Source organism: Panulirus ornatus, chromosome 20 (genome assembly GCF_036320965.1).
Source record: "Panulirus ornatus isolate Po-2019 chromosome 20, ASM3632096v1, whole genome shotgun sequence".
Taxonomy (NCBI): Eukaryota; Metazoa; Arthropoda; class Malacostraca; order Decapoda; family Palinuridae; genus Panulirus; species Panulirus ornatus.
Genome location: NC_092243.1, coordinates 25,361,863 through 25,371,831, shown reverse-complemented (window position 1 = coordinate 25,371,831; position 9,969 = coordinate 25,361,863).

Genomic DNA, 9,969 nt, shown 5'->3' with positions numbered 1-9,969 from the left:
AGCAAGGGAGGGAGTAGTAGTACTCCTGAAACAGGAGTTGTGGGAGTATGAGATAGAATGTAAGAAAGTAAATTCTCGATTAATATGGGTAAAACTGAAAGTTGATGGAGAGAGATGGGTAATTATTGGTGCATATGCACCTGGGCATGAGGAGAAAGATCATGAGAGGTAAGTGTTTTGAGAGCAGCTGAATGAGTGGGTTAGTGGTTCTGATGCACGAGACCGGGTTATAGTGATGGGTGATTTAAATGCAAAGGTGAGTAATGTGGCAGTTGAGGGAATAATTGGTATACATGGGGTGTTCAGTGTTGTAAATGGAAATGGTGAAGAGCTTGTAGATTTATGTGCTGAAAAAGGACTGGTGATTGGGAATACCTGGTTTAAAAAGCGAGATATACATAAGTATACGTATGTAAGTAGGAGACATAGCCAGAGAGCGTTATTGGATTACGTGTTAATTGACAGGAGCGCGAAAGAGAGACTTTTGGATGTTAATGTGCTGAGAGGTGCAAATGGAGGGATGTCAGATCATTATCTTGTTGAGGCTAAGGTGAAGATTTGTATGGGTTTTCAGAAAAGAAGAGTGAATGTTTGGATGAAGAGGGTGGTGATAGTGAGTGAGCTTGGGAAGGAGACTTGTGTGAGGAAGTACCAGGAGAGACTGAGTACAGAATGGAAAAAGGTGAGAACAATGGAAGTAAGGGGAGTGAGGGAGGAATGGGATGTATTTAGGGAATCAGTGATGGATTCCGCAAAAGATGCTTGTGGCATGAGAACAGTGGGAGGTGGGTTGATTAGAAAGGGTAGTGAGTGGTGGGATGAAGAATTAAGATTATTAGTGAAAGAGAAGAGAAAGGCATTTGGACGATTTTTGCACTGAAAAAATGCATTTGAGTGGGAAATGTATAAAAGAAAGAGACAGGAGGTCAAGAGAAAGGTGGAAGAGGTGAAAAAGAGGGCAAATGACAGTTTGGGTGAGAGAGTATCATAAAATTTTAGGGAGAATAAAAAGATGTTCTGGAAGGAGGTAAATAAAGTGCGTAAAACAAGGGAGCAAATGGGATCTTCAGTGAAGGGCGCAAATGGGGAGGTGATAGCAAGTAATGGTGATATGAGAAGGAGATGGAGTAAGTATTTTGAAGGTTTGTTGAATGTGTTTGATGATAGAGTGGCAGATATAGGGTGTTTTGGTCGAGGTGGTGTGCAAAGTGAGAGGGTTAGGGAAAATGATTTGGTAAACAGAGAGGATGTAGTAAAAGCTTTGCGGAAGAAGAAAGCCGGCAAGGCAGCAGGTTTGGATGGTATAGCAGGGAAATTTATTAAAAAAGGGGGTGACTGTATTGTTGACTGGTTGGTAAGGTTATTTAATGTATGTATGACTCATGGTGAGGTGCCTGAGGATTGGTGGAATGCTTGCATAGTGCCACTGTACAAAGGCAAAGGGGATAAGAGTGAGTGCTCAAATTACAGAGGTATAATTGTGTTGAGTATTCCGGGTAGATTATATGGGAGGGTATTGACTGAGAGGGTGAAGGCATGTACAGAGCATCAGATTGGTGAAGAGTAGTTTAGTTTCAGAAGTGGTAGAGGATGCGTGGATCAGGTGTTTCCTTTGAAGAATGTATGTGAAAAATATTTAGAAAAGCAAATGGATTTGTATGTAGCATTTATGGAACTGGAGAAGGCATATGATAGAGTTGATAGAGATGCTCTGTGGAAGGTATTAAGAATATATGGTGTGGGAGGCAAGTTGTTAGAAGCAGTGAAAAGTTTTTATCGAGGATGTAAGGCATGTGTACGTGTAGGAAGAGAGGAAAGTGACTGGTTCTCAGTGAATGTAAGTTTGCGGCAGGGGTGTGTGATGTCTCCATGGTTGTTTAATTTGTTTATGGATGGGGTTGTTAGGGAGGTAAATGCAAGAGTTTTGGAAAGAGGGGCAAGTATGAAGTCTTTTGGTGATGAGGGAGCTTGGGAAGTGAGTCAGTTGTTGTTCGCTGATGATACAGCGCTGGTGGCTGATTCATGTGAGAAACTGCAGAATCTGGTGACTGAGTTTGGTAAAGTGTATGAAAGATGAAAGTTAAGAGTAAATGTGATTAAGAGCAAGGTAATTAGGTACAGTAGGGTTGAGGGTCAAGTCAATTGGGAGGTAAGTTTGAATGGAGAAAAACTGGAGGAAGTAAAGTGTTTTAGATATCTGGGAGTGGATCTGGCAGCGGATGGAACCATGGAAGCGGAAGTGGATCATAGGGTGGGGGAGGGGGCGAAAATCCTGGGAGCCTTGAAGAATGTGTAGAAGACGAGAACATTATCTCGTAAAGCAAAAATGGGTATGTTTGAAGGAATATTGGTTCCAACAATGTTGTATGGTTGCGAGGAGTGGGCTATGGATAGAGTTGTGCGCAGGAGGATGGATGTGCTGGAAATGAGATGTTTGAGGACAATGTGTGGTGTGAGGTGGTTTGATCGAGTAAGTAACGTAAGGGTAAGAGAGATGTGTGGAAATAAAAAGAGCGTGGTTGAGAGAGCAGAAGAGGGTGTTTTGAAATGGTTTGGGCACATGGAGAGAATGAGTGGGGAAAGATTGACCAAGAGGATATATATTTCGGAGTTGGAGGGAACGAGGAGAAGAGGGAGACCAAATTGGAGGTGGAAAGATGGAGTGAAAAAGATTTTGTGTGATCGGGGCCTGAACATGCAGGAGGGTGAAAGGAGGGCAAGGAATAGAGTGAATTGGATCGATGTGGTATACCAGGGTTGACGTGCTGTCAGTGGATTGAATCAGGGCATGTGAAGCGTTTGGGTAGACCATGGAAAGCTGTGTAGGTATGTATATTTGCGTGTGTGGAAGTATGTATATACATGTGTATGGGGGTGGGTTGAGCCATTTATTTCGTCTGTTGCCTTGCGCTACCTCACAAACGCGGGAGACAGCGACAAAGCAAGAAAACAAAAAAAAAAAAAATATATATATATATATATATATATATATATATATATATATATATATATATATATATATATATATATATATATATATATATACATATATATACATATATATATATATATATATATATATATATATATATATATATATATATATATATATATATATATATATACTGGAGGAAGTGAGGTGTTTTAGATATCTGGGAGTGGATCTGTCAGCGGATGGAACCATGGAAGCGGAAGTGGATCATAGGGTGGGGGAGGGGGCGAAAATTTTGGGAGCCTTGAAAAATGTGTGGAAGTCGAGAACAGTATCTCGGAAAGCAAAAATGGGTATGTTTGAAGGAATAGTGGTTCCAACAATGTTGTATGGTTGCGAGGCGTGGGCTATGGATAGAGTTGTGCGCAGGAGGATGGATGTGCTGGAAATGAGATGTTTGAGGACAATGTGTGGTGTGAGGTGGTTTGATCGAGTAAGTAACGTAAGGGTAAGAGAGATGTGTGGAAATAAAAAGAGCGTGGTTGAGAGAGCAGAAGAGGGTGTTTTGAAATGGTTTGGTCACATGGAGAGAATGAGTGAGGAAAGATTGACCAAGAGGATATATGTGTCGGAGGTGGAGGGAACGAGGAGAAGAGGGAGACCAAATTGGAGGTGGAAAGATGGAGTGAAAAAGATTTTGTGTGATCGGGGCCTGAACATGCAGGAGGGTGTAAGGAGGGCAAGGAATAGAGTGAATTGGAGGGATGTGGTATACAGGGGTTGACGTGCTGTCAGTGGAGTGAATCAGGGCATGTGAAGCGTCTGGGGTAAACCATGGAAAGGTGTGTAGGTATGTATATTTGCGTGTGTGGACGTGTGTATGTACATGTGTATGGGGGGGGGGGTTGGGCCATTTCTTTCGTCTGTTTCCTTGCGCTACCTCGCAAACGCGGGAGACAGCGACAAAGTATAAAAAAAAAAAAAAAAAAAAAAAAAAAAAAAAAATATATATATATATATATATATATATATATATATATATATATATATATATATATATATATATATATATATATATATATATATATATATATATATATATATATATATATATATATATATCATCTATTAACCTTTGTCGCTGTCTCCCGCGTTAGCGAGGTAGCCCTAGGAAAGAATAGCCGAACCCACCCACATACACATGCATATACGTACACGTCCACACACGCACATATACATATCTATACATTTCAGCATATACATACCTATACATATACAGCCATATAGATATATACACATGCACACAATTCATACTTGCTGAATTTATTCACTCCCCTCGCCACTTCACCACACATGAAATTACAACCCTCTTCCTCGTCACGAGCGCGAGGTAGCGCCAGGAAAAGACAAGAGCCACATTCGTTCACACTCAGTCTCTAGCTGTCATGTATAATGCGCCGAAACCACAGTTCCCTTTCCACATCCAGGCACCTCAAAAGGTTCCATGGTTTATTCCAGACGCTTCACATGCCCTGGTTCAATCCATTGACAGCACGTCGACCCCGATGTACCACATCGTTCCAATTCACTCTATTTCTCGCACGCCTTTCACCCCCCCTGCATGTTCAGGCCCCGATCGCTCAAAATCTTTTTCAATCCATTCTTCCACCTCCAATTTGGTCTCCCAATTCTCGTTCGCTACATCCTCTTTGTCAATCTTTCCTAACTCATTCTGTCCATGTGACCAAACCAATTCAATACACCTCTTCTGCCCTCTACATCACACTCCTTTTATTTCCACGCACCGTTCTTACCCTTTCATCACTTACTCGATCAAACCACCTCACGCAACATATTATCCTCAAACATCTCATTTCCAACACATTCACCCTCCTCCGCATAACCCTATCTGTAGCCCACGCCTCGCAATTATAAAACATTGTTGAACCACTAATCCTTCAAACATACTCATTTTTGCTCTCCGAGATAGTGTTTACGCCTTCCACACACACACATATCTGGTGACTGAGTTTGGTAAAGTGTGTGAAAGAAGAAAGTTAAGAGTAAATGTGAATAAGAGCAATGTTATTAGGTAGAGTAGGGTTGAGGGTCAAGTCAATTGGGAGGTGAGTTTGAATGGAGAAAAACTGGAGGAAGTGAAGTGTTTTAGATATCTGGGAGTGGATCTGGCAGCGGATGGAACCATGGAAGCGGAAGTGGATCATAGGGTGGGGGAGGGGGCGAAAATCCTGGGAGCCTTGAAGAATGTGTGGAAGTCGAGAACATTATCTCGGAAAGCAAAAATGGGTATGTTTGAAGGAATAGTGGTTCCAACAATATTGTATGGTTGCGAGGCGTGGGCTATTGATAGAGTTGTGTGCAGGAGGATGGATGTGCTGGAAATGAGATGTTTGAGGACAATGTGTGGTGTGAGGTGGTTTGATCGAGTAAGTAACGTAAGGGTAAGAGAGATGTGTGGAAATAAAAAGAGCGTGGTTGAGAGAGCAGAAGAGGGTGTTTTGAAATGGTTTGGGCACATGGAGAGAATGAGTGAGGAAAGATTGACCAAGAGGATATATGTGTCGGAGGTGGAGGGAACGAGGAGAAGAGGGAGACCAAATTGGAGGTGGAAAGATGGAGTGAAAAAGATTTTGTGTGATCGGGGCCTGAACATGCAGGAGGTTGAGAGGAGGGCAAGGAATAGAGTGAATTGGAGCGATGTGGTATACGGGTGTTGACGTGCTGTCAGTGGATTGAATCAGGGCATGTGAAGCGTCTGGGGTAAATCATGGAAAGCTGTGTAGGTATGTATATTTGCGTGTGTGGACGTATGTATATACATGTGTATGGGGGTGGGTTGGGCCGTTGTTAGAAGCAGTGAAAAGTTTTTATCGAGGATGTAAGGCATGTGTACGTGTAGGAAGAGAGGAAAGTGATTGGTTCTCACTGAATGTAGGTTTGCGGCAGGGGTGTGTGATGTCTCCATGGTTGTTTAATTTGTTTATGGATGGGGTTGTTAGGGAGGTAAATGCAAGAGTTTTGGAAAGAGGGGCAAGTATGAAGTCTGTTGGGGATGAGAGAGCTTGGGAAGTGAGTCAGTTGTTGTTCGCTGATGATACAGCGCTGGTGGCTGATTTATGTGAGAAACTGCAGAAGCTGGTGACTGAGTTTGGTAAAGTGTGTGGAAGAAGAAAGTTAAGAGTAAATGTGAATAAGAGCAAGGTTATTAGGTACAGTAAGGTTGATGGTCAAGTCAATTGGGAGGTGAGTTTGAATGGAGAAAAACTGGAGGAAGTGAAGTGTTTTAGATATCTGGGAGTGGATCTGGCAGCGGATGGAACCATGGAAGCGGAAATGGATCATAGGGTGGGGAAGGGGGCGAAAATTCTGGGGGCCTTGAAGAATGTGTGGAAGTCGAGAACATTATCTCGGAAAGCAAAAATTGGTATGTTTGAAGGAATAGTGGTTCCAACAATGTTGTATGGTTGCGAGGCGTGGGCTATGGATAGAGTTGTACGCATGAGGATGGATGTGCTGGAAATGAGATGTTTGAGGACAATGTGTGGTGTGAGGTGGTTTGATCGAGTGAGTAACGTAAGGGTAAGAGAGATGTGTGGAAATAAAAAGAGCGTGGTTGAGAGAGCAGAAGAGGGTGTTTTGAAGTGGTTTGGGCACATGGAGAGAATGAGTGAGGAAAGATTGACCAAGAGGATATATGTGTCGGAGGTGGAGGGAACGAGGAGAAGAGGGAGACCAAATTGGAGGTGGAAAGATGGAGTGAAAAAGATTTTGTGTGATCGGGGACTGAACATGCAGGAGGGTGAAAGGAGGGCAAGGAATAGAGTGAATTGGAGCGATGTGGTATACCGGGGTTGACGTGCTGTCAGTGGATTGAATCAAGGCATGTGAAGCGTCTGGGGTGAACCATGGAAAGCTGTGTATATATGTATATATATATACATATATATATATATATATATATATATATATATATATATATATATATATATATATATATATATATATATATATATATATATATATATATATATATATACACACACATACACATACATACGCACATATACACACACACACACATGCATATATATACATATGAAAAATGTAAGAAACAATTTAGAAAACTGAAACTTCTAGCTTGAAATGAAATGAAAAAATGTCACATACTTGTTCAACCTCTGGCTATGGAAAAAGGAAATGTATAATTTATTTACACAAACGTCAATAGTAGTTCTCATCACTTTAACCACTGTATCAATAAGCTTCAATGTCTAAGTTACATTTTTTCCAATTTCACTATTTTTCTTGTCAAAGCACCATGTATGAAAACTATCACTCCAGTAACACAACTATAAACATTTACTTCCCCTTTAAAAAAGTTCTGGGGAAGTCTTTCTCGATACACTGCGGGACACTCTACCACCTGGCGAGGTTTGTGTTGCAATGGTTCTTGATTCACAAACGTAGTAGCATCAGTGGTGGGCCAAGGTAGTTCCGTTGGCGAAGAGGAGCTCATGAAACATGTCGGAAAGCATGCTACTGCAGGCAAGAGTGAAGCCTGATGCAAACTGGTATCGCTCTGAATGATGTGATATATATATATATATATATATATATATATATATATATATATATATATATATATATATATATATATATATATATATATATATATATATTTTTTTTTTTTTTTTTTTTTATACTTTGTCGCTGTCTCCCGCGTTTTCGAGGTAGCGCAAGGAAACAGACGAAAGAAATGGCCCAACCCCCCCCATACACATGTACATACACACGTCCACACACGCAAATATACATACCTACACAGCTTTCCATGGTTTACCCCGGACGCTTCACATGCCTTGATTCAATCCACTGACAGCACGTCAACCCCTGTATACCACATCGCTCCAATTCACTCTATTCCTTGCCCTCCTTTCACCCTCCTGCATGTTCAGGCCCCGATCACACAAAATCCTTTTCACTCCATCTTTCCACCTCCAATTTGGTCTCCCTCTTCTCCTCGTTCCCTCCACCTCCGACACATATATCCTCTTGGTCAATCTTTCCTCACTCATTCTCTCCATGTGCCCAAACCATTTCAAAACACCCTCTTCTGCTCTCTTAACCACGCTCTTTTTATTTCCACACATCTCTCTTACCCTTACGTTACTTACTCGATCAAACCACCTCACACCACACATTGTCCTCAAACATCTCATTTCCAGCACATCCATCCTCCTGCGCACAACTCTATCCATAGCCCACGCCTCGCAACCATACAACATTGTTGGAACTGCTATTCCTTCAAACATACCCAATTTTGCTTTCCGGGATAATGTTCTCGACTTCCACACATTTTTCAAGGCTCCCAAAATTTTCGCCCCCTCCCCCACCCTATGAGCAAACCACGCTCAATATATATATATATATATATATATATATATATATATATATATATATATATATATATATATATATTATATTTTTTTTTATTTTGCTTTGTCGCTGTCTCCCGCGTTTGCGAGGTAGCGCAAGGAAACAGACGAAAGAAATGGCCCAACCCACCCCCATGCACATGTATATATATACACGTCCCCACATTCAAATATACATACCCATACATCTCAATGTACACCTATATATACACACACAGACATTTACATATATGCACATACACACAATTCACACTGTCTGCCTTTATTCATTTCCATCGCCACCTCGCCACACATGGAATAACATCCCCCTCCCACTCAAGTGTGCGAGGTAGCGTAAGAAAAGTCAACAAAGGCCCCATTCGTTCACACTCATTTATTTTATTTTATTACACCTTGTCGCTGTCTCCCGCGTTAGCGAAGTAGCATATATATATACATATATATATATATATATATATATATATATATATATATATATATATATATATATATATATATACATATATATATATATATATATATATATATATATATATATATATATATTTTTTTTTTTTTTTTTTTTTTTTTTTTTTTGCTTTCTCGCTGTCTCCCGCGTTTGCGAGGTAGCGCAAGGAAACCGACGAAAGAATTGGCCCAACCCACCCCCATACACATGTATATACATACTTCCACACACGCAAATATACATACCTACACAGCTTTCCATGGTTTACCCCAGACGCTTCACATGCCCTGATTCAATCCACTGACAGCACGTCAACCCCGGTATACCACATCGATCCAATTCACTCTATTCCTTGCCCTCCTTTCACCCTCCTGCATGTTCAGGCCCCGATAACACAAAATCTTTTTCAATCCATCTTTCCACCTCCAATTTGGTCTCCCACTTCTCGTTCCCTCCACCTCTGACACATATATCCTCTTGGTCAATCTTTCCTCACTCATTCTCTCCATGTGCCCAAACCATTTCAAAACACCCTCTTCTGCTCTATCAACCACGCTCTTTTTATTTCCACACATCCCTCTTACTGTTACGTTACTTACTCGATCAAACCACCTCGCACCACATATTGTCCTCAAACATCTCATTTCCAGCACATCCATCCTCCTGCGCACATCTCTATCCATAGCCCACGCCTCGGAACCATACAACATTGTTGGAACCACTATTCCTTCAAACATACCCATTTTTGCTTTCCGAGATAATGTTCTCGTCTTCCACAAATTCTTCAAGGCTCCCATGATTTTCGCCCCCTCCCCCACCCTATGATCCATTTCCGCTTCCATGGTTCCATCCGCTGCCAGATCCACTCCCAGATATCTAAAACACTTTACTTCCTCCAGTTTTTCTCCATTCAAACTTACCTCCCAATTGACTTGACCCTCAACCCTACTGTACCTAATAACCTTGCTGTTATTCACATTTACTCTTAACTTTCTTCTTTCACACACTTTACCAAACTCAGTCACCAGCTTCTGCAGTTTCTCACATGAATCAGCCACCAGCGCTGTATCATCAGCGAACAACAAATGACTCACTTCCCAAGCTCTCTCATCCCCAACAGACTTCCTACTTGT